Source organism: Manis pentadactyla, chromosome 1, assembly GCF_030020395.1.
Source record: "Manis pentadactyla isolate mManPen7 chromosome 1, mManPen7.hap1, whole genome shotgun sequence".
NCBI classification, from domain to species: domain Eukaryota; kingdom Metazoa; phylum Chordata; class Mammalia; order Pholidota; family Manidae; genus Manis; species Manis pentadactyla.
In genome coordinates, this window is record NC_080019.1 from 56,704,298 (window position 1) to 56,730,362 (window position 26,065).

Below are 26,065 nucleotides of genomic sequence, written 5' to 3' on the forward strand. Positions count from 1 at the left end.
GGTGATGTCGAAACTGACGTTGTGTGGATAGGCCCAGGATTCAGTGATAGGGTTAAAATTTTATGTTCTCTCTGATTTCCAGAGACATTAGCATTACGGAAAGAGTTAGGTTCTGGGTCTGATGTGACGGGGAGAGCAAGATGGTGGATCAGGTTTATATTGAGGCATGGCTGTCGTCAGTGTTCCAGGTGAGGTGTCAGGACCACTGGCCAGGGCTAGGCTTAGGTTTAAGTTTTTCGGTAGCTGTAGAGAGAGGGTTTTGTTACAATTACACATAGGGTCCTTCTCTTACGTTAGGGCGAATGTGCGATTCAGTTCCAGGATTACAGTGAGGCAAGGGTGATATCCATGATGATGGTGGAGTTTCAGGCCACTGGTCCGCGCTAGGGTTAGGGTTATGTAATCGTTAAAGGGTATGGGGTGGACCGGGATACGTTTCGATTTGCATCCTACTCTGACGTGAGGGCGAAGGCCAGATTGATCTTCATCATCGTGGTGTGGCATCGGTGACATCAATGCTGACGCTGAGGGTACAGGTTAATAGACCTGGTTTAGGGATAAGATTTTCTGTAAGGAAAAGTCTATGCGGTACATATGGTTATGGACAGAATTAGGGAGCAGTTCTGATGTCAGGGCGAGTGTGAGATTGAGTCGCAGGGTCAATAGAGTCATAGTTGATAACAACGGTGAAGGTGAAATATCTGATCCAGGGTCGGGTGTACGGTTAGATTTAGGTGTTCGATAAGGAATACGGGTGTGATATGGTTACAGTTAGACTTCAGATCTATCTCTGATGTGAGGGAGAGTGCATGATTGAGTTTGAAGAGAAAGCTGAAATATGGGTGACATCAAAGATGAAGGTGAAGTGTCAGATCCTGGCGCCAGGGCTAGGGTTAGCATTAGTTGTAAGGAAAGGAATATGGGGCAGATGTAGTGGCAGTAAGAGTTCTGATCTGACTCTGATGTGTAGGAAATGGCCAGAATGTGCTTCAGGATTATGGGGCGGAATGACAGAAGTCGATGCTGATGGTGGCGGTTTAGTGAAATTGGCCTGGGCTAGGGTTAGGGTTTCCTGTAAGAGAAAATCTATGCATATGTAATGGTGACGGAGAAAATTAGGGTTCAGTTCTGATGTGAGGACGAGGGTGAGATTGAGGCTCATGGTTAAGATGTGTCTCCTAGTTGGCACAAATGTTGAAGGCGAAGAATCTAGTCTAGTTCTCGGGCCTAGGGTTAGGGTTAGGTGTTCACTAAGATTTACAGTAACATAGAGTTACATTTAGAGTTTCATTTGACCCTGATGTGAGGGCGATGGCCAGATTGAGCTTCAGGTTTATGGTGCTTCATGACAGACCTTGAAGTTGACTATGTCAGCTCAGGTAAAGTGGCCAGGGCTAGAGTTATGGTATTGTGTTCTGTGAGGTGTACAGGAAGTATAGGGGTATGGACAGACTTAGGGCTGGTCTCTGATGTGAGGGCAAGTGCGAGATTGAGGTTCAGGATTACGGTGAAGTGTGGGTCATGCCAATGGTTACGGTGAATTGACATGTCCAAGATTCACTGCTAGGGTTAGGATTACAGCGTCGTTCTGTTCTACAGAAAGGACAAGTTTCGGATTAAGGTTAGGGTCCAGCTCTGATGTGAGTGCGAGTGTGAAATTGCGATTCAGTGTTGAGGAGGGCCCTGGGTGATGTCAATGGTGACGTTGTGTGGATAGGCCCCGGACTCAGTGCTAGGCTTAAAATTTTGTGCTCTCTCTGTTTTCCGGAGACATTAGCATTACGGAAAGAGTTAGGTTCTGGGTCTGATGTGACGGTAAGTGCAAGATGGTGGATCAGGTTTATGGTGAGGCATGGGTGACGTCAGTGGTCAAGTTCGGGTGTCAGGACCACGGGCCAGGGCTAGGGATAGGTTTAGGATTTTGGGAAGCTGTAGTGGGATGTTATTGTTAAGTTTAGACTTAGGTTCCTTCTCTTACATTAGGGCGACTATACAATTCAGTGCCAGGATTACTGTGAGCCAAGTTGATATCCAAGGTTATAGTGGAGTTTCAGGAAACAGGTCCACTCTAGGGTTAGGGTTATGTAATCGTTAAATTGTATGGGGTTTACGTGAATAGAGCTCGATTTTGGATCCTACTCTGATGTGGGGGCGTAGCCCAGACTGATCTTGATCATCATGGTGTGGCATAGGTGACATAAATGCTGACGCTGAGGGTCCAGTTTAAGGGACCTTGGTTTGCGGTAGGGTTTTTGTAAGGAAATGCCTATGAAGAAGATATGGTTTTTAATATAATTAGGGTGCAGTTTTGAAGTCAGGTCGAGTGTGAGTTCGAGTCACAGGGTTGAGGGAGTCATAGTTGATATCAGTGGTTTAGGCAAAGTATCTGGTCAATGGCTCGGGTCTAGGGTTCCGTTTAGTTGTTCGATAAGGAGTATGGGTGAGATAGGGTTACAGTTAGATTCGGATCCATCTCTGATATGAGGGCGAGCGCAAGATTGAGTTTCAGTTTTAAGGTGATGTGTGGGTGTCATTAATGCTCAAGTTGAAGTCTCAGATCCTGGCGCCAGGGCTAGGTCTGGCATTAGTTGTAAGTTAAGGTGTATTTAACTGACTGAGTGACAGTTAGAGATCTGATCCATCTCTGATGTGAGGGCAATGGCCGGAGTGACCTTCAGGATTATGGGGAGGAATGACAGACGTCAATGCTGATGTTGGCAGTTCAGTTAATGGGGCCTGGGCTAGGATTAGGGTTTCCTGTAGGGGAAAGTCTATGATTATGATACGGTTACGGAGAGAATTTGGGTTCAATTCTGATGTCAGTGCGAATTTGAGACTGAGTCTCAGGGTAAAGATGTGCCTCCTAGTCGGCAGCAATGCTGAAGTCAGAGTATCTAGTCCAGGGCTCGGGTGCAGGGTAAGGCTTAGGTGTTCAGTAAGATTTACAGGAACATAGAGTTACATTTAGACTTCGAATCTGACACTGATGTGAGGGCGATGGCCAGATTGAGCTTCAGGTTTACTTTGCGGCATGACAGACGTTGCAGCTGATGGCGTCGTTTCAGGTAAAGTGGCCAGGGTTAGAGTTATGTTATTGTGCTCTGTGAGGTGTACAGGAAGGATAGGGTGATGGACAGACTTAGGGTGTTCTCTGATGTGAGGGCAAGTTCGAGATGGAGGTTCAGGTTTACGATGAAGTGTGTATGATGCCAATGGTTACGGTGAAGGGTCAAGTAAAGAGTCATTTCTATTGTTGAGATTAGAGGGTCTTTCTGTTCTACAGAAAGGATAAGTTAAGGATTAGGGTTAGGGTCCAGCTCTGATGTGTGTGCGCTTCTGAAATTGCGTTTCATTGTTGAGGAGGGCCCTGGGTGATGTCGAAACTGACGTTGTGTGGATAGGCCCAGGATTCAGTGATAGGGTTAAAATTTTATGTTCTCTCTGATTTCCAGAGACATTAGCATTACGGAAAGAGTTAGGTTCTGGGTCTGATGTGACGGGGAGAGCAAGATGGTGGATCAGGTTTATATTGAGGCATGGCTGTCGTCAGTGTTCCAGGTGAGGTGTCAGGACCACTGGCCAGGGCTAGGCTTAGGTTTAAGTTTTTCGGTAGCTGTAGAGAGAGGGTTTTGTTACAATTACACATAGGGTCCTTCTCTTACGTTAGGGCGAATGTGCGATTCAGTTCCAGGATTACAGTGAGGCAAGGGTGATATCCATAATGGTGGTGGAGTTTCAGTCCACTGGTCCGCGCTAGGGTTAGGGTTATGTAATCGTTAAAGGGTATTTGGTGGACCGGGATACGTTTCGATTTGCATCCTACTCTGACGTGAGGGCGAAGGCCAGATTGATCTTCATCATCGTGTTGTGGCATCGGTGACATCAATGCTGACGCTGAGGGTACAGGTTAATAGACCTGGTTTAGGGATAAGATTTTCTGTAAGGAAAAGTCTATGCGGTACATATGGTTATGGACAGAATTAGGGAGCAGTTCTGAGGTCAGGGCGAGTGTGAGATTGAGTCGCAGGGTCAATATAGTCATAGTTGATATCAACGGTGAATGTGAATTATCTGTTCCAGGGTCGGGTGTACAGTTAGATTTATTTGTTCAATAAGGAATACGGGTGTGATATGGTTACAGTTAGACTTCAGATCTATCTCTGATGTGAGGGAGAGTGCATGATTGAGTTTGAAGATAAAGCTGAAATATGGGTGACATCAAAGATGAAGGTGAAGTGTCATATCCTGGCGCAAGGGCTAGGGTTAGCATTAGTTGTAAGGTAAGGAGTATGGGGCAGATTGGGTGGCAGGAAGAGTTCTGATCTGACACTGATGTGAAGGAAATGGTCAGAATGTGCTTCAGGATTATGGGGAGGAATGACAGAAGTCGATGCTGATGGTGGCGGTTCAGTGAAATTGTCCTGGGCTAGGGTTAGGGTTTCCTGTAAGAGAAAATCTATGCATATGTTACGGTGACGGAGAAAATTAGGGTTCAGTTCTGATGTGAGGACGACGGTGAGATTGAGGCTCATGGTTAAGATGAGTCTCCTAAATGGCACAAATGTTGAAGGCCAAGAATCTAGTCTACTTAACTGGCCTAGGGTTAGGGTTAGGTGTTCACTAAGATTTACAATAACATAGAGTTACATTTACAGTTTCATTGACCCTGATGTGAGGGCGATGGCCAGATTGAGCTTCAGGTTTATGGTGCAGCATGACAGATGTTGAAGTTGACTATGTCAGCTCAGGTAAAGTGGCCAGGGCTAGAGTTATGGTATTGTGTTCTGTGAGGTGTACAGGAAGTATAGGGGTATGTACAGACTTAAGGCTGGTTTCTGATGTGAGGGCAAGTGCGAGATTGAGGTTCAGGATTACGGTGAAGTGTTGGTCAAGCCAATGGTTACGGTGAAAGGACAGGTCCAAGATTCATGGCTAGGGTTAGGATTACTGCGTCATTCTCTTCTACAGAAAGGACAAGTTTATAATTAAGGTTAGGGTCCAGCTCTGATGTGAGTGCGAGTGCGAAATTGCGATTCAGTGTTGAGGAGGGCCCTGGGTGATGTCAATGGTGACGTTGTGTGTTAGGCCCCGGACTCAGTGCTAGGCTTAAAATTTTGTGTTATCTCTGTTTTCCGGAGACATTAGCATTACGGAAAGAGTTAGGTTCTGGGTCTGATGTGACGGTAAATGCAAGATGGTGGATCAGGTTTATGGTGAGGCATGGGTGACGTCAGTGCTCAAGTTCGAGTGTCAGGACCAAGGGCCAGGGCTAGGGATAGGGTTAGGATTTTGAGAAGCTGTAGAGAGATGGTATTGTTACGTTTAGATTTAGGATCCTTCTCTTACCTTAGGGCGATTGTACGATTCAGTTCCAGGATAACTGTGAGCCAAGTTAATATCCAAGGTTATGGTGGACTTTCAGGAAACAGGTCCACGCTAGGGTTAGGGTTATGTAAACGTTAAAGTGTATGGGGTGTACGTGAATAGAGCTCGATTTTGGATCCTCCTCTGATGTGAGGCCGTAGGCCAGACTGATCTTGATCATCATGGTGTGGCATAGGTGACATCAATGCTGACGCTGAGGGTCCAGGTTAAGGGACCTTGGTTAGCGGTAGGGTTTTAGTAAGGAAATGTCTATGCAGAAGTTATGGTTTTGGATATAATTAGGGTGCAGTTTTGAAGTCAGGGCGAGTGTGAGGTCGAGTCACAGGGTTGAGGGAGTCATAGTTGATATCAATGGTGAAGTTGAAGTATCTGGCCCATGGCTCGGGTCTAGGGTTCCGTTTATGTGTTCGATAAGGAGTATGGGTGAGATAGGGTTACAGTTAGATTCGGATCCATGTCTGATGTGAGGGTGAGCGCAAGATTGAGTTTCAGTTTTAAGGTGAGGTGTGGATGTCATTAATGCTTAAGTTGAAGTGTCAGATCCTGGTGCCAGGGCTAGGGGTGGCATTAGTTGTAAGTTAAGTTTTATTGGGCTTACTGAGTGACAGTTAGGGATCTGATCCGACTCTGATGTGAGGGCAATGGCCAGAGTGAGCTTCAGGATTATGGGGAGGAATGACAGACGTCAATGCTGATGGTGGCAGTTCAGTTAATGGGGTCTTGGCTAGGTTTAGGGTTTCCTGTAAGGGAAAGTCTATGTATATGATACGGTTACGGAGAGAATTTGGGTTCAATTCTGATGTGAGTGCGAAGGTGAGATTGAGTCCCAATGTAAAGATGTGCCTCCTAGTCGGCAGCAATGTTGAAGTCAGAGTATCTAGTCCAGGGCTCGGGTCTAGGGTTAGGCTTAGGTGTTCAGTAAGATTTACAGGAACATAGAGTTACATTTAGACTTCGAATCTGACACTGATGTGAGGGCGATAGCCAGATTGAGCTTCAGGTTTACTTTGCGGCATGACCGACGTTGCAGCTGATGGCGTCGTTTCAGGTAAAGTTTCCAGGGTTAGAGTTATGTTATTGTGCTCTGTGAGGTGTACAGGAAGGATAGGGTGATGGACAGACTTAGGGTGTTCTCTGATGTGAGGGCAAGTTCGAGGTGGAGGTTCAGGTTTACGGTGAAGTGTGAATGATGCCAATGGTTATGGTGAAGGGTCAAGTAAAGAGTCATTTCTATTGTTGAGATTAGAGTTTCTTTCTGTTCTAAAGAAAGGATAAGTTAAGGATAAGGGTTAGGGTCCAGCCCTGATGTGAGTGCGCTTCTGAAATTGCGTTTCGTTGTTGAGGAGGACCCTGGGTGATGTCGAAGCTGACGTTGTGTGGAGAGGCCCAGGATTCAGTGATAGGGTTAAAATTTTGTGTTCTCTCTGATTTAAAGAGACATTAGCATCACGGAAAGAGTTAGGTTCTGGGTCTGATGTGACGGGGAGAGCAAGATGGTGGATCAGGTTTATATTGAGGCATGGCTGTCGTCAGTGTTCCAGGTGAGGTGTCAGGACCACGGGCCAGGGGTAGGCTTAGGTTTAGGTTTTTCGGTAGCTGTAGAGAGAGGGTTTTGTTACAATTACACATAGGGTCCTTCTCTTACGTTAGGGTGAATGTGCGATTCAGTTCCAGGATTAGAGTGAGGCAAGGGTGATATCCATAATGGTGGTGGAGTTTCAGTCCACTGGTCCGCGCTAGGGTTAGGGTTATGTATTCGTTAAAAGGTATGGGGTGGACCGGGATACGTTTCGATTTGCATCCTACTCTGACGTGAGGGCGAAGGTCAGATTCATCTTCATCATCATGCTCTGGCATCGGTGACATCAATGCTGACGCTGAGGATACAGGTTAATAGACCTGGTTTAGGGATAAGATTTTCTGTAAGGAAAAGTCTATGCGGTACATATGGTTATGGACAGAATTAGGGAGCAGTTCTGAGGTCAGGGCGAGTGTGAGATTGAGTCGCAGGGTCAATATAGTCATAGTTGATATCAACGGTGAATGTGAATTATCTGTTCCAGGGTCGGGTGTACAGTTAGATTTAGGTGTTCGATAAGGAATACGGGTGTGATATGGTTACAGTTAGACTTCAGATCTATCTCTGATGTGAGGGAGAGTGCATGATTGAGTTTGAAGATAAAGCTGAAATATGGGTGACATCAAAGATGAAGGTGAAGTGTCAGATCCTGGCGCCAGGGCTAGGGTTAGCATTAGTTGTAAGGTAAGGAGTGTGGGGCAGATTGAGTGGCAGAAAGAGTTCTGATCTTACTCTGATGTGTAGGAAATGGCCAGAATGTGCTTCAGGATTATGGGGAGGAATGACAGAAGTCGATGCTGATGGTGGCGGTTCAGTTAAATTGGCCTGGGCTAGTGTTAGGGTTTCCTGTAAGAGAAAATCTATGCATATGTTACGGTGATGGACAAAATTAGGGTTCAGTTCTGATGTGAGGACGAGGGTGAGATTGAGGCTCATGGTTAAGATATGTCTCCTAGTTGGCACAAATGTTGAAGGCGAAGAATCTAGTCTAGTTCTCGGGCCTAGGGTTAGGGTTAGGTGTTCACTAAGATTTACAGTAACATAGAGTTACATTTAGAGTTTCATTTGATCCTGATGTGAGGGCGATGGCCAGATTGAGCTTCAGGTTTATGGTGCGGCATGACAGACCTTGAAGTTGACTATGTCAGCTCAGGTAAAGTGGCCAGGGCTAGAGTTATGGTATTGTGTTCTGTGAGGTGTACAGGAAGTATAGGGGTATGGACAGACTTAGGGCTGGTCTCTGATGTGAGGGCAAGCGCGAGATTGAGGTTCAGGATTACGGTGAAGTGTGGGTCATGCCAATGGTTACGGTGAATGGACATGTCCAAGATTCATGGCTAGGGTTAGGATTACTGCGTCGTTCTCTTCTACAGAAAGGACAAGTTTAGGATAAAGTTTAGGGTCCAGCTCTGATGTGAGTGCGAGTGTGAAATTGCGATTCAGTGTTGAGGAGGGCACTGGGTGATGTCAATGGTGACGTTGTGTGGATAGGCCCCGACTCAGTGCTAGGCTTAAAATTTTGTGTTCTCTCTGTTTTCCGGAGACATTAGCATTACGGAAAGAGTTAGGTTCTGCGTCTGATGTGACGGTAAGTGCAAGATGGTGGATCAGGTTTATGGTGAGGCATGGGTGACGTCAGTGGTCAAGTACGGGTGTCAGGACCACGGGCCAGGGCCAGGGATAGGTTTAGGATTTTGGGAAGCTGTAGAGGGATGGTATTGTTACGTTTAGACTTAGGTTCCTTCTCTTACGTTAGGGCGACTGTACGATTCAGTTCCAGGATTACTGTGAGCCAAGGTTGATATCCAAGGTTATGGTGGAGTTTCAGGAAACAGGTCCACGCTAGGGTTAGGGTTATGTAATCGTTAAAGTGTATGGGGTGTACGTGAATAGAGCTCGATTTTGGATCCTACTCTGATGTGAGGGCGTAGGCCAGACTGATCTTGATCAGCATGGTGTGGCATAGGTGACATCAATGCTGACGCTGAGGGTCCAGATTAAGGGACGTTGGAGAGCGGTAGGGTTTTTGTAAGGAAATGTCTATGCAGAAGATATGGTTTTGGATATAATTAGGGTGCAGTTTTGAAGTCAGGGCGAGTGGGAGGTCGAGTCACAGGGTTGAGGAGTCATAGTTGATATCAATGATGAAGGCGAAGTATCTGGTCCATGGCTCGAGTCTAGGGTTCCGTTTAGGTGTTCGATAAGGAGTATGGGTGAGATAGGGTTACAGTTAGATTCGGATCCATCTCTGATGTGAGGGCGAGCGCAAGATTGAGTTTCAGTTTTAAGGTGAGGTGTGGGTGTCATTAATGCTTAAGTTGAAGTGTCAGGTCCTGGCGCCAGGGCTAGGGCTGGCATTAGTTGTAAGTTAAGGTGTATTGGGCTGACTGAGTGACAGTTAGAGATCTGATCCGTCTCTGATGTGAGGGCAATTGCCAGAGTGAGCTTCAGGATTATGGGGAGGAATGACAGACGTCAATGCTGATTGTGGCAGTTCAGTTAATGGGGCCTGGGCTAGGTTTAGGGTTTCCTATAAGGGAAAGTCTATGCATATGATGCGGTTGCGGAAAGAATTTTCGTTCAATTCTAATGTGAGTGCGAAGGTGAGATTGAGTCTCAGGGTAAAGATGTGCCTCCTAGTCGGCAGCAATGTTGAAGTCAGAGTATCTAGTCCAGGGCTCGGGTCTAGGGTTAGGCTTAGGTGTTCAGTAAGATTTACAGGAACATAGAGTTACATTTAGACTTCGAATCTGACACTGATGTGAGGGCGATAGCCAGATTGAGCTTCAGGTTTACTTTGCGGCATGACCGACGTTGCAGCTGATGGCGTCGTTTCAGGTAAAGTTTCCAGGGTTAGAGTTATGTTATTGTGCTCTGTGAGGTGTACAGGAAGGATAGGGTGATGGACAGACTTAGGGTGTTCTCTGATGTGAGGGCAAGTTCGAGGTGGAGGTTCAGGTTTACGGTGAAGTGTGAATGATGCCAATGGTTATGGTGAAGGGTCAAGTAAAGAGTCATTTCTATTGTTGAGATTAGAGTTTCTTTCTGTTCTAAAGAAAGGATAAGTTAAGGATAAGGGTTAGGGTCCAGCCCTGATGTGAGTGCGCTTCTGAAATTGCGTTTCGTTGTTGAGGAGGACCCTGGGTGATGTCGAAGCTGACGTTGTGTGGAGAGGCCCAGGATTCAGTGATAGGGTTAAAATTTTGTGTTCTCTCTGATTTAAAGAGACATTAGCATCACGGAAAGAGTTAGGTTCTGGGTCTGATGTGACGGGGAGAGCAAGATGGTGGATCAGGTTTATATTGAGGCATGGCTGTCGTCAGTGTTCCAGGTGAGGTGTCAGGACCACGGGCCAGGGGTAGGCTTAGGTTTAGGTTTTTCGGTAGCTGTAGAGAGAGGGTTTTGTTACAATTACACATAGGGTCCTTCTCTTACGTTAGGGTGAATGTGCGATTCAGTTCCAGGATTAGAGTGAGGCAAGGGTGATATCCATAATGGTGGTGGAGTTTCAGTCCACTGGTCCGCGCTAGGGTTAGGGTTATGTATTCGTTAAAAGGTATGGGGTGGACCGGGATACGTTTCGATTTGCATCCTACTCTGACGTGAGGGCGAAGGTCAGATTCATCTTCATCATCATGCTCTGGCATCGGTGACATCAATGCTGACGCTGAGGATACAGGTTAATAGACCTGGTTTAGGGATAAGATTTTCTGTAAGGAAAAGTCTATGCGGTACATATGGTTATGGACAGAATTAGGGAGCAGTTCTGAGGTCAGGGCGAGTGTGAGATTGAGTCGCAGGGTCAATATAGTCATAGTTGATATCAACGGTGAATGTGAATTATCTGTTCCAGGGTCGGGTGTACAGTTAGATTTAGGTGTTCGATAAGGAATACGGGTGTGATATGGTTACAGTTAGACTTCAGATCTATCTCTGATGTGAGGGAGAGTGCATGATTGAGTTTGAAGATAAAGCTGAAATATGGGTGACATCAAAGATGAAGGTGAAGTGTCAGATCCTGGCGCCAGGGCTAGGGTTAGCATTAGTTGTAAGGTAAGGAGTATGGGGCAGATTGAGTGGCAGAAAGAGTTCTGATCTTACTCTGATGTGTAGGAAATGGCCAGAATGTGCTTCAGGATTATGGGGAGGAATGACAGAAGTCGATGCTGATGGTGGCGGTTCAGTTAAATTGGCCTGGGCTAGTGTTAGGGTTTCCTGTAAGAGAAAATCTATGCATATGTTACGGTGATGGACAAAATTAGGGTTCAGTTCTGATGTGAGGACGAGGGTGAGATTGAGGCTCATGGTTAAGATATGTCTCCTAGTTGGCACAAATGTTGAAGGCGAAGAATCTAGTCTAGTTCTCGGGCCTAGGGTTAGGGTTAGGTGTTCACTAAGATTTACAGTAACATAGAGTTACATTTAGAGTTTCATTTGATCCTGATGTGAGGGCGATGGCCAGATTGAGCTTCAGGTTTATGGTGCGGCATGACAGACCTTGAAGTTGACTATGTCAGCTCAGGTAAAGTGGCCAGGGCTAGAGTTATGGTATTGTGTTCTGTGAGGTGTACAGGAAGTATAGGGGTATGGACAGACTTAGGGCTGGTCTCTGATGTGAGGGCAAGCGCGAGATTGAGGTTCAGGATTACGGTGAAGTGTGGGTCATGCCAATGGTTACGGTGAATGGACATGTCCAAGATTCATGGCTAGGGTTAGGATTACTGCGTCGTTCTCTTCTACAGAAAGGACAAGTTTAGGATAAAGTTTAGGGTCCAGCTCTGATGTGAGTGCGAGTGTGAAATTGCGATTCAGTGTTGAGGAGGGCACTGGGTGATGTCAATGGTGACGTTGTGTGGATAGTCCCCGACTCAGTGCTAGGCTTAAAATTTTGTGTTCTCTCTGTTTTCCGGAGTCATTAGCATTACGGAAAGAGTTAGGTTCTGGGTCTGATGTGACGGTAAGTGCAAGATGGTGGATCAGGTTTATGGTGAGGCATGGGTGACGTCAGTGGTCAAGTACGGGTGTCAGGACCACGGGCCAGGGCCAGGGATAGGTTTAGGATTTTGGGAAGCTGTAGAGGGATGGTATTGTTACGTTTAGACTTAGGTTCCTTCTCTTACGTTAGGGCGACTGTACGATTCAGTTCCAGGATTACTGTGAGCCAAGGTTGATATCCAAGGTTATGGTGGAGTTTCAGGAAACAGGTCCACGCTAGGGTTAGGGTTATGTAATCGTTAAAGTGTATGGGGTGTACGTGAATAGAGCTCGATTTTGGATCCTACTCTGATGTGAGGGCGTAGGCCAGACTGATCTTGATCAGCATGGTGTGGCATAGGTGACATCAATGCTGACGCTGAGGGTCCAGATTAAGGGACGTTGGAGAGCGGTAGGGTTTTTGTAAGGAAATGTCTATGCAGAAGATATGGTTTTGGATATAATTAGGGTGCAGTTTTGAAGTCAGGGCGAGTGGGAGGTCGAGTCACAGGGTTGAGGAGTCATAGTTGATATCAATGATGAAGGCGAAGTATCTGGTCCATGGCTCGAGTCTAGGGTTCCGTTTAGGTGTTCGATAAGGAGTATGGGTGAGATAGGGTTACAGTTAGATTCGGATCCATCTCTGATGTGAGGGCGAGCGCAAGATTGAGTTTCAGTTTTAAGGTGAGGTGTGGGTGTCATTAATGCTTAAGTTGAAGTGTCAGGTCCTGGCGCCAGGGCTAGGGCTGGCATTAGTTGTAAGTTAAGGTGTATTGGGCTGACTGAGTGACAGTTAGAGATCTGATCCGTCTCTGATGTGAGGGCAATTGCCAGAGTGAGCTTCAGGATTATGGGGAGGAATGACAGACGTCAATGCTGATTGTGGCAGTTCAGTTAATGGGGCCTGGGCTAGGTTTAGGGTTTCCTATAAGGGAAAGTCTATGCATATGATGCGGTTGCGGAAAGAATTTTCGTTCAATTCTAATGTGAGTGCGAAGGTGAGATTGAGTCTCAGGGTAAAGATGTGCCTCCTAGTCGGCAGCAATGTTGAAGTCAGAGTATCTAGTCCAGGGCTCGGGTCTAGGGTTAGGCTTAGGTGTTCAGTAAGATTTACAGGAACATAGAGTTACATTTAGACTTCGAATCTGACACTGATGTGAGGGCGATAGCCAGATTGAGCTTCAGGTTTACTTTGCGGCATGACCGACGTTGCAGCTGATGGCGTCGTTTCAGGTAAAGTTTCCAGGGTTAGAGTTATGTTATTGTGCTCTGTGAGGTGTACAGGAAGGATAGGGTGATGGACAGACTTAGGGTGTTCTCTGATGTGAGGGCAAGTTCGAGGTGGAGGTTCAGGTTTACGGTGAAGTGTGAATGATGCCAATGGTTATGGTGAAGGGTCAAGTAAAGAGTCATTTCTATTGTTGAGATTAGAGTTTCTTTCTGTTCTAAAGAAAGGATAAGTTAAGGATAAGGGTTAGGGTCCAGCCCTGATGTGAGTGCGCTTCTGAAATTGCGTTTCGTTGTTGAGGAGGACCCTGGGTGATGTCGAAGCTGACGTTGTGTGGAGAGGCCCAGGATTCAGTGATAGGGTTAAAATTTTGTGTTCTCTCTGATTTAAAGAGACATTAGCATCACGGAAAGAGTTAGGTTCTGGGTCTGATGTGACGGGGAGAGCAAGATGGTGGATCAGGTTTATATTGAGGCATGGCTGTCGTCAGTGTTCCAGGTGAGGTGTCAGGACCACGGGCCAGGGGTAGGCTTAGGTTTAGGTTTTTCGGTAGCTGTAGAGAGAGGGTTTTGTTACAATTACACATAGGGTCCTTCTCTTACGTTAGGGTGAATGTGCGATTCAGTTCCAGGATTAGAGTGAGGCAAGGGTGATATCCATAATGGTGGTGGAGTTTCAGTCCACTGGTCCGCGCTAGGGTTAGGGTTATGTATTCGTTAAAAGGTATGGGGTGGACCGGGATACGTTTCGATTTGCATCCTACTCTGACGTGAGGGCGAAGGTCAGATTCATCTTCATCATCATGCTCTGGCATCGGTGACATCAATGCTGACGCTGAGGATACAGGTTAATAGACCTGGTTTAGGGATAAGATTTTCTGTAAGGAAAAGTCTATGCGGTACATATGGTTATGGACAGAATTAGGGAGCAGTTCTGAGGTCAGGGCGAGTGTGAGATTGAGTCGCAGGGTCAATATAGTCATAGTTGATATCAACGGTGAATGTGAATTATCTGTTCCAGGGTCGGGTGTACAGTTAGATTTAGGTGTTCGATAAGGAATACGGGTGTGATATGGTTACAGTTAGACTTCAGATCTATCTCTGATGTGAGGGAGAGTGCATGATTGAGTTTGAAGATAAAGCTGAAATATGGGTGACATCAAAGATGAAGGTGAAGTGTCAGATCCTGGCGCCAGGGCTAGGGTTAGCATTAGTTGTAAGGTAAGGAGTATGGGGCAGATTGAGTGGCAGAAAGAGTTCTGATCTTACTCTGATGTGTAGGAAATGGCCAGAATGTGCTTCAGGATTATGGGGAGGAATGACAGAAGTCGATGCTGATGGTGGCGGTTCAGTGAAATTGGCCTGGGCTAGTGTTAGGGTTTCCTGTAAGAGAAAATCTATGCATATGTTACGGTGATGGACAAAATTAGGGTTCAGTTCTGATGTGAGGACGAGGGTGAGATTGAGGCTCATGGTTAAGATATGTCTCCTAGTTGGCACAAATGTTGAAGGCGAAGAATCTAGTCTAGTTCTCGGGCCTAGGGTTAGGGTTAGGTGTTCACTAAGATTTACAGTAACATAGAGTTACATTTAGAGTTTCATTTGATCCTGATGTGAGGGCGATGGCCAGATTGAGCTTCAGGTTTATGGTGCGGCATGACAGACCTTGAAGTTGACTATGTCAGCTCAGGTAAAGTGGCCAGGGCTAGAGTTATGGTATTGTGTTCTGTGAGGTGTACAGGAAGTATAGGGGTATGGACAGACTTAGGGCTGGTCTCTGATGTGAGGGCAAGCGCGAGATTGAGGTTCAGGATTACGGTGAAGTGTGGGTCATGCCAATGGTTACGGTGAATGGACATGTCCAAGATTCATGGCTAGGGTTAGGATTACTGCGTCGTTCTCTTCTACAGAAAGGACAAGTTTAGGATAAAGTTTAGGGTCCAGCTCTGATGTGAGTGCGAGTGTGAAATTGCGATTCAGTGTTGAGGAGGGCACTGGGTGATGTCAATGGTGACGTTGTGTGGATAGTCCCCGACTCAGTGCTAGGCTTAAAATTTTGTGTTCTCTCTGTTTTCCGGAGTCATTAGCATTACGGAAAGAGTTAGGTTCTGGGTCTGATGTGACGGTAAGTGCAAGATGGTGGATCAGGTTTATGGTGAGGCATGGGTGACGTCAGTGGTCAAGTACGGGTGTCAGGACCACGGGCCAGGGCCAGGGATAGGGTTAGGATTTTGGGAAGCTGTAGAGGGATGGTATTGTTACGTTTAGACTTAGGTTCCTTCTCTTACGTTAGGGCGACTGTACGATTCAGTTCCAGGATTACTGTGAGCCAAGGTTGATATCCAAGGTTATGGTGGAGTTTCAGGAAACAGGTCCACGCTAGGGTTAGGGTTATGTAATCGTTAAAGTGTATGGGGTGTACGTGAATAGAGCTCGATTTTGGATCCTACTCTGATGTGAGGCCGTAGGCCAGACTGATCTTGATCATCATGGTGTGGCATAGGTGACATCAATGCTGACGCTGAGGGTCCAGATTAAGGGACGTTGGAGAGCGGTAGGGTTTTTGTAAGGAAATGTCTATGCAGAAGATATGGTTTTGGATATAATTAGGGTGCAGTTTTGAAGTCAGGGCGAGTGGGAGGTCGAGTCACAGGGTTGAGGAGTCATAGTTGATATCAATGGTGAAGGCGAAGTATCTGGTCCATGGCTCGAGTCTAGGGTTCCGTTTAGGTGTTCGATAAGGAGTATGGGTGAGATAGGGTTACAGTTAGATTCGGATCCATCTCTGATGTGAGGGCGAGCGCAAGATTGAGTTTCAGTTTTAAGGTGAGGTGTGGGTGTCATTAATGCTTAAGTTGAAGTGTCAGATCCTGGCGCCAGGGCTAGGGCTGGCATTAGTTGTAAGTTAAGGTGTATTGGGCTGACTGAGTGACAGTTAGAGATCTGATCCGTCTCTGATGTGAGGGCAATTGCCAGAGTGAGCTTCAGGATTATGGGGAGGAATGACAGACGTCAATGCTGATTGTGGCAGTTCAGTTAATGGGGCCTGGGCTAGGTTTAGGGTTTCCTATAAGGGAAAGTCTATGCATATGATGCGGTTGCGGAGAGAATTTTCGTTCAATTCTAATGTGAGTGCGAAGGTGAGATTGAGTCTCAGGGTAAAGATGTGCCTCCTAGTCGGCAGCAATGTTGAAGTCAGAGTATCTAGTCCAGGGCTCGGGTCTAGGGTTAGGCTTAGGTGTTCAGTAAGATTTACAGGAACATAGAGTTACATTTAGACTTCGAATCTGACACTGATGTGAGGGCGATAGCCAGATTGAGCTTCAGGTTTACTTTGCGGCATGACCGACGTTGCAGCTGATGGCGTCGTTTCAGGTAAAGTTTCCAGGGTTAGAGTTATGTTATTGTGCTCTGTGAGGTGTACAGGAAGGATAGGGTGATGGACAGACTTAGGGTGTTCTCTGATGTGAGGGCAAGTTCGAGGTGGAGGTTCAGGTTTACGGTGAAGTGTGAATGATGCCAATGGTTATGGTGAAGGGTCAAGTAAAGAGTCATTTCTATTGTTGAGATTAGAGTTTCTTTCTGTTCTAAAGAAAGGATAAGTTAAGGATAAGGGTAAGGGTCCAGCCCTGATGTGAGTGCGCTTCTGAAATTGAGTTTCGTTGTTGAGGAGGACCCTGGGTGATGTCGAAGCTGACGTTGTGTGGAGAGGCCCAGGATTCAGTGATAGGGTTAAAATTTTGTGTTCTCTCTGATTTAAAGAGACATTAGCATCACGGAAAGAGTTAGGTTCTAGGTCTGATGTGACGGGGAGAGCAAGATGGTGGATCAGGTTTATATTGAGGCATGGCTGTCGTCAGTGTTCCAGGTGAGGTGTCAGGACCACGGGCCAGGGGTAGGCTTAGGTTTAGGTTTTTCGGTAGCTGTAGAGAGAGGGTTTTGTTACAATTACACATAGGGTCCTTCTCTTACGTTAGGGTGAATGTGCGATTCAGTTCCAGGATTAGAGTGAGGCAAGGGTGATATCCATAATGGTGGTGGAGTTTCAGTCCACTGGTCCGCGCTAGGGTTAGGGTTATGTATTCGTTAAAAGGTATGGGGTGGACCGGGATACGTTTCGATTTGCATCCTACTCTGACGTGAGGGCGAAGGTCAGATTCATCTTCATCATCATGCTCTGGCATCGGTGACATCAATGCTGACGCTGAGGATACAGGTTAATAGACCTGGTTTAGGGATAAGATTTTCTGTAAGGAAAAGTCTATGCGGTACATATGGTTATGGACAGAATTAGGGAGCAGTTCTGAGGTCAGGGCGAGTGTGAGATTGAGTCGCAGGGTCAATATAGTCATAGTTGATATCAACGGTGAATGTGAATTATCTGTTCCAGGGTCGGGTGTACAGTTAGATTTAGGTGTTCGATAAGGAATACGGGTGTGATATGGTTACAGTTAGACTTCAGATCTATCTCTGATGTGAGGGAGAGTGCATGATTGAGTTTGAAGATAAAGCTGAAATATGGGTGACATCAAAGATGAAGGTGAAGTGTCAGATCCTGGCGCCAGGGCTAGGGTTAGCATTAGTTGTAAGGTAAGGAGTATGGGGCAGATTGAGTGGCAGAAAGAGTTCTGATCTTACTCTGATGTGTAGGAAATGGCCAGAATGTGCTTCAGGATTATGGGGAGGAATGACAGAAGTCGATGCTGATGGTGGCGGTTCAGTTAAATTGGCCTGGGCTAGTGTTAGGGTTTCCTGTAAGAGAAAATCTATGCATATGTTACGGTGATGGACAAAATTAGGGTTCAGTTCTGATGTGAGGACGAGGGTGAGATTGAGGCTCATGGTTAAGATATGTCTCCTAGTTGGCACAAATGTTGAAGGCGAAGAATCTAGTCTAGTTCTCGGGCCTAGGGTTAGGGTTAGGTGTTCACTAAGATTTACAGTAACATAGAGTTACATTTAGAGTTTCATTTGATCCTGATGTGAGGGCGATGGCCAGATTGAGCTTCAGGTTTATGGTGCGGCATGACAGACCTTGAAGTTGACTATGTCAGCTCAGGTAAAGTGGCCAGGGCTAGAGTTATGGTATTGTGTTCTGTGAGGTGTACAGGAAGTATAGGGGTATGGACAGACTTAGGGCTGGTCTCTGATGTGAGGGCAAGCGCGAGATTGAGGTTCAGGATTACGGTGAAGTGTGGGTCATGCCAATGGTTACGGTGAATGGACATGTCCAAGATTCATTGCTAGGGTTAGGATTACTGCGTCGTTCTCTTCTACAGAAAGGACAAGTTTAGGATAAAGTTTAGGGTCCAGCTCTGATGTGAGTGCGAGTGTGAAATTGCGATTCAGTGTTGAGGAGGGCACTGGGTGATGTCAATGGTGACGTTGTGTGGATAGTCCCCGACTCAGTGCTAGGCTTAAAATTTTGTGTTCTCTCTGTTTTCCGGAGTCATTAGCATTACGGAAAGAGTTAGGTTCTGGGTCTGATGTGACGGTAAGTGCAAGATGGTGGATCAGGTTTATGGTGAGGCATGGGTGACGTCAGTGGTCAAGTACGGGTGTCAGGACCACGGGCCAGGGCCAGGGATAGGGTTAGGATTTTGGGAAGCTGTAGAGGGATGGTATTGTTACGTTTAGACTTAGGTTCCTTCTCTTACGTTAGGGCGACTGTACGATTCAGTTCCAGGATTACTGTGAGCCAAGGTTGATATCCAAGGTTATGGTGGAGTTTCAGGAAACAGGTCCACGCTAGGGTTAGGGTTATGTAATCGTTAAAGTGTATGGGGTGTACGTGAATAGAGCTCGATTTTGGATCCTACTCTGATGTGAGGCCGTAGGCCAGACTGATCTTGATCATCATGGTGTGGCATAGGTGACATCAATGCTGACGCTGAGGGTCCAGATTAAGGGACGTTGGAGAGCGGTAGGGTTTTTGTAAGGAAATGTCTATGCAGAAGGTATGGTTTTGGATATAATTAGGGTGCAGTTTTGAAGTCAGGGCGAGTGGGAGGTCGAGTCACAGGGTTGAGGAGTCATAGTTGATATCAATGGTGAAGGCGAAGTATCTGGTCCATGGCTCGAGTCTAGGGTTCCGTTTAGGTGTTCGATAAGGAGTATGGGTGAGATAGGGTTACAGTTAGATTCGGATCCATCTCTGATGTGAGGGCGAGCGCAAGATTGAGTTTCAGTTTTAAGGTGAGGTGTGGGTGTCATTAATGCTTAAGTTGAAGTGTCAGATCCTGGCGCCAGGGCTAGGGCTGGCATTAGTTGTAAGTTAAGGTGTATTGGGCTGACTGAGTGACAGTTAGAGATCTGATCCGTCTCTGATGTGAGGGCAATTGCCAGAGTGAGCTTCAGGATTATGGGGAGGAATGACAGACGTCAATGCTGATTGTGGCAGTTCAGTTAATGGGGCCTGGGCTAGGTTTAGGGTTTCCTATAAGGGAAAGTCTATGCATATGATGCGGTTGCGGAGAGAATTTTCGTTCAATTCTAATGTGAGTGCGAAGGTGAGATTGAGTCTCAGGGTAAAGATGTGCCTCCTAGTCGGCAGCAATGTTGAAGTCAGAGTATCTAGTCCAGGGCTCGGGTCTAGGGTTAGGCTTAGGTGTTCAGTAAGATTTACAGGAACATAGAGTTACATTTAGACTTCGAATCTGACACTGATGTGAGGGCGATAGCCAGATTGAGCTTCAGGTTTACTTTGCGGCATGACCGACGTTGCAGCTGATGGCGTCGTTTCAGGTAAAGTTTCCAGGGTTAGAGTTATGTTATTGTGCTCTGTGAGGTGTACAGGAAGGATAGGGTGATGGACAGACTTAGGGTGTTCTCTGATGTGAGGGCAAGTTCGAGGTGGAGGTTCAGGTTTACGGTGAAGTGTGAATGATGCCAATGGTTATGGTGAAGGGTCAAGTAAAGAGTCATTTCTATTGTTGAGATTAGAGTTTCTTTCTGTTCTAAAGAAAGGATAAGTTAAGGATAAGGGTAAGGGTCCAGCCCTGATGTGAGTGCGCTTCTGAAATTGCGTTTCGTTGTTGAGGAGGACCCTGGGTGATGTCGAAGCTGACGTTGTGTGGAGAGGCCCAGGATTCAGTGATAGGGTTAAAATTTTGTGTTCTCTCTGATTTAAAGAGACATTAGCATCACGGAAAGAGTTAGGTTCTAGGTCTGATGTGACGGGGAGAGCAAGATGGTGGATCAGGTTTATATTGAGGCATGGCTGTCGTCAGTGTTCCAGGTGAGGTGTCAGGACCACGGGCCAGGGGTAGGCTTAGGTTTAGGTTTTTCGGTAGCTGTAGAGAGAGGGTTTTGTTACAATTACACATAGGGTCCTTCTCTTACGTTAGGGTGAATGTGCGATTCAGTTCCAGGATTAGAGTGAGGCAAGGGTGATATCCATAATGGTGGTGGAGTTTCAGTCCACTGGTCCGCGCTAGGGTTAGGGTTATGTATTCGTTAAAAGGTATGGGGTGGACCGGGATACGTTTCGATTTGCATCCTACTCTGACGTGAGGGCGAAGGTCAGATTCATCTTCATCATCATGCTCTGGCATCGGTGACATCAATGCTGACGCTGAGGATACAGGTTAATAGACCTGGTTTAGGGATAAGATTTTCTGTAAGGAAAAGTCTATGCGGTACATATGGTTATGGACAGAATTAGGGAGCAGTTCTGAGGTCAGGGCGAGTGTGAGATTGAGTCGCAGGGTCAATATAGTCATAGTTGATATCAACGGTGAATATGAATTATCTGTTCCAGGGTCGGGTGTACAGTTAGATTTAGGTGTTCGATAAGGAATACGGGTGTGATATGGTTACAGTTAGACTTCAGATCTATCTCTGATGTGAGGGAGAGTGCATGATTGAGTTTGAAGATAAAGCTGAAATATGGGTGACATCAAAGATGAAGGTGAAGTGTCAGATCCTGGCGCCAGGGCTAGGGTTAGCATTAGTTGTAAGGTAAGGAGTATGGGGCAGATTGAGTGGCAGAAAGAGTTCTGATCTTACTCTGATGTGTAGGAAATGGTCAGAATGTGCTTCAGGATTATGGGGAGGAATGAAAGTAGTCGATGCTGATGGTGGCGGTTCAGTTAAATTGGCCTGGGCTAGTGTTAGGGTTTCCTGTAAGAGAAAATCTATGCATATGTTACGGTGATGGACAAAATTAGGGTTCAGTTCTGATGTGAGGACGAGGGTGAGATTGAGGCTCATGGTTAAGATATGTCTCCTAGTTGGCACAAATGTTGAAGGCGAAGAATCTAGTCTAGTTCTCGGGCCTAGGGTTAGGGTTAGGTGTTCACTAAGATTTACAGTAACATAGAGTTACATTTAGAGTTTCATTTGATCCTGATGTGAGGGCGATGGCCAGATTGAGCTTCAGGTTTATGGTGCGGCATGACAGACCTTGAAGTTGACTATGTCAGCTCAGGTAAAGTGGCCAGGGCTAGAGTTATGGTATTGTGTTCTGTGAGGTGTACAGGAAGTATAGGGGTATGGACAGACTTAGGGCTGGTCTCTGATGTGAGGGCAAGCGCGAGATTGAGGTTCAGGATTACGGTGAAGTGTGGGTCATGCCAATGGTTACGGTGAATGGACATGTCCAAGATTCATGGCTAGGGTTAGGATTACTGCGTCGTTCTCTTCTACAGAAAGGACAAGTTTAGGATAAAGTTTAGGGTCCAGCTCTGATGTGAGTGCGAGTGTGAAATTGCGATTCAGTGTTGAGGAGGGCACTGGGTGATGTCAATGGTGACGTTGTGTGGATAGGCCCCGACTCAGTGCTAGGCTTAAAATTTTGTGTTCTCTCTGTTTTCCGGAGACATTAGCATTACGGAAAGAGTTAGGTTCTGGGTCTGATGTGACGGTAAGTGCAAGATGGTGGATCAGGTTTATGGTGAGGCATGGGTGACGTCAGTGGTCAAGTACGGGTGTCAGGACCACGGGCCAGGGCCAGGGATAGGTTTAGGATTTTGGGAAGCTGTAGAGGGATGGTATTGTTACGTTTAGACTTAGGTTCCTTCTCTTACGTTAGGGCGACTGTACGATTCAGTTCCAGGATTACTGTGAGCCAAGGTTGATATCCAAGGTTATGGTGGAGTTTCAGGAAACAGGTCCACGCTAGGGTTAGGGTTATGTAATCGTTAAAGTGTATGGGGTGTACGTGAATAGAGCTCGATTTTGGATCCTACTCTGATGTGAGGGCGTAGGCCAGACTGATCTTGATCATCATGGTGTGGCATAGGTGACATCAATGCTGACGCTGAGGGTCCAGATTAAGGGACGTTGGAGAGCGGTAGGGTTTTTGTAAGGAAATGTCTATGCAGAAGATATGGTTTTGGATATAATTAGGGTGCAGTTTTGAAGTCAGGGCGAGTGGGAGGTCGAGTCACAGGGTTGAGGAGTCATAGTTGATATCAATGGTGAAGGCGAAGTATCTGGTCCATGGCTCGAGTCTAGGGTTCCGTTTAGGTGTTCGATAAGGAGTATGGGTGAGATAGGGTTACAGTTAGATTCGGATCCATCTCTGATGTGAGGGCGAGCGCAAGATTGAGTTTCAGTTTTAAGGTGAGGTGTGGGTGTCATTAATGCTTAAGTTGAAGTGTCAGATCCTGGCGCCAGGGCTAGGGCTGGCATTAGTTGTAAGTTAAGGTGTATTGGGCTGACTGAGTGACAGTTAGAGATCTGATCCGTCTCTGATGTGAGGGCAATTGCCAGAGTGAGCTTCAGGATTATGGGGAGGAATGACAGACGTCAATGCTGATTGTGGCAGTTCAGTTAATGGGGCCTGGGCTAGGTTTAGGGTTTCCTATAAGGGAAAGTCTATGCATATGATGCGGTTGCGGAGAGAATTTTCGTTCAATTCTAATGTGAGTGCGAAGGTGAGATTGAGTCTCAGGGTAAAGATGTGCCTCCTAGTCGGCAGCAATGTTGAAGTCAGAGTATCTAGTCCAGGGCTCGGGTCTAGGGTTATGCTTAGGTGTTCAGTAAGATTTACAGGAACATAGAGTTACATTTAGACTTCGAATCTGACACTGATGTGAGGGCGATAGCCAGATTGAGCTTCAGGTTTACTTTGCGGCATGACCGACGTTGCAGCTGATGGCGTCGTTTCAGGTAAAGTTTCCAGGGTTAGAGTTATGTTATTGTGCTCTGTGAGGTGTACAGGAAGGATAGGGTGATGGACAGACTTAGGGTGTTCTCTGATGTGAGGGCAAGTTCGAGGTGGAGGTTCAGGTTTACGGTGAAGTGTGAATGATGCCAATGGTTATGGTGAAGGGTCAAGTAAAGAGTCATTTCTATTGTTGAGATTAGAGTTTCTTTCTGTTCTAAAGAAAGGATAAGTTAAGGATAAGGGTTAGGGTCCAGCCCTGATGTGAGTGCGCTTCTGAAATTGCGTTTCGTTGTTGAGGAGGACCCTGGGTGATGTCGAAGCTGACGTTGTGTGGAGAGGCCCAGGATTCAGTGATAGGGTTAAAATTTTGTGTTCTCTCTGATTTAAAGAGACATTAGCATCACGGAAAGAGTTAGGTTCTGGGTCTGATGTGACGGGGAGAGCAAGATGGTGGATCAGGTTTATATTGAGGCATGGCTGTCGTCAGTGTTCCAGGTGAGGTGTCAGGACCACGGGCCAGGGGTAGGTTTAGGTTTAGGTTTTTCGGTAGCTGTAGAGAGAGGGTTTTGTTACAATTACACATAGGGTCCTTCTCTTACGTTAGGGTGAATGTGCGATTCAGTTCCAGGATTAGAGTGAGGCAAGGGTGATATCCATAATGGTGGTGGAGTTTCAGTCCACTGGTCCGCGCTAGGGTTAGGGTTATGTATTCGTTAAAAGGTATGGGGTGGACCGGGATACGTTGCGATTTGCATCCTACTCTGACGTGAGGGCGAAGGTCAGATTCATCTTCATCATCATGCTCTGGCATCGGTGACATCAATGCTGACGCTGAGGATACAGGTTAATAGACCTGGTTTAGGGATAAGATTTTCTGTAAGGAAAAGTCTATGCGGTACATATGGTTATGGACAGAATTAGGGAGCAGTTCTGAGGTCAGGGCGAGTGTGAGATTGAGTCGCAGGGTCAATATAGTCATAGTTGATATCAACGGTGAATGTGAATTATCTGTTCCAGGGTCGGGTGTACAGTTAGATTTAGGTGTTCGATAAGGAATACGGGTGTGATATGGTTACAGTTAGACTTCAGATCTATCTCTGATGTGAGGGAGAGTGCATGATTGAGTTTGAAGATAAAGCTGAAATATGGGTGACATCAAAGATGAAGGTGAAGTGTCAGATCCTGGCGCCAGGGCTAGGGTTAGCATTAGTTGTAAGGTAAGGAGTATGGGGCAGATTGAGTGGCAGAAAGAGTTCTGATCTTACTCTGATGTGTAGGAAATGGCCAGAATGTGCTTCAGGATTATGGGGAGGAATGACAGAAGTCGATGCTGATGGTGGCGGTTCAGTTAAATTGGCCTGGGCTAGTGTTAGGGTTTCCTGTAAGAGAAAATCTATGCATATGTTACGGTGATGGACAAAATTAGGGTTCAGTTCTGATGTGAGGACGAGGGTGAGATTGAGGCTCATGGTTAAAATATGTCTCCTAGTTGGCACAAATGTTGAAGGCGAAGAATCTAGTCTAGTTCTCGGGCCTAGGGTTAGGGTTAGGTGTTCACTAAGATTTACAGTAACATAGAGTTACATTTAGAGTTTCATTTGACCCTGATGTGAGGGCTATGGCCAGATTGAGCTTCAGGTTTATGGTGCGGCATGACAGACCTTGAAGTTGACTATGTCAGCTCAGGTAAAGTGGCCAGGGCTAGAGTTATGGTATTGTGTTCTGTGAGGTGTACAGGAAGTATAGGGGTATGGACAGACTTAGGGCTGGTCTCTGATGTGAGGGCAAGTGCGAGATTGAGGTTCAGGATTACGGTGAAGTGTGGGTCATGCCAATGGTTACGGTGAATGGACATGTCCAAGATTCATGGCTAGGGTTAGGATTACTGCGTCGTTCTCTTCTACAGAAAGGACAAGTTTAGGATAAAGTTTAGGGTCCAGCTCTGATGTGAGTGCGAGTGTGAAATTGCGATTCAGTGTTGAGGAGGGCACTGGGTGATGTCAATGGTGACGTTGTGTGGATAGTCCCCGACTCAGTGCTAGGCTTAAAATTTTGTGTTCTCTCTGTTTTCCGAAGTCATTAGCATTACGGAAAGAGTTAGGTTCTGGGTCTGATGTGACGGTAAGTGCAAGATGGTGGATCAGGTTTATGGTGAGGCATGGGTGACGTCAGTGGTCAAGTACGGGTGTCAGGACCACGGGCCAGGGCCAGGGATAGGGTTAGGATTTTGGGAAGCTGTAGAGGGATGGTATTGTTACGTTTAGACTTAGGTTCCTTCTCTTACGTTAGGGCGACTGTACGATTCAGTTCCAGGATTACTGTGAGCCAAGGTTGATATCCAAGGTTATGGTGGAGTTTCAGGAAACAGGTCCACGCTAGGGTTAGGGTTATGTAATCGTTAAAGTGTATGGGGTGTACGTGAATAGAGCTCGATTTTGGATCCTACTCTGATGTGAGGCCGTAGGCCAGACTGATCTTGATCATCATGGTGTGGCATAGGTGACATCAATGCTGACGCTGAGGGTCCAGATTAAGGGACGTTGGAGAGCGGTAGGGTTTTGTAAGGAAATGTCTATGCAGAAGATATGGTTTTGGATATAATTAGGGTGCAGTTTTGAAGTCAGGGCGAGTGGGAGGTCGAGTCACAGGGTTGAGGAGTCATAGTTGATATCAATGGTGAAGGCGAAGTATCTGGTCCATGGCTCGAGTCTAGGGTTCCGTTTAGGTGTTCGATAAGGAGTATGGGTGAGATAGGGTTACAGTTAGATTCGGATCCATCTCTGATGTGA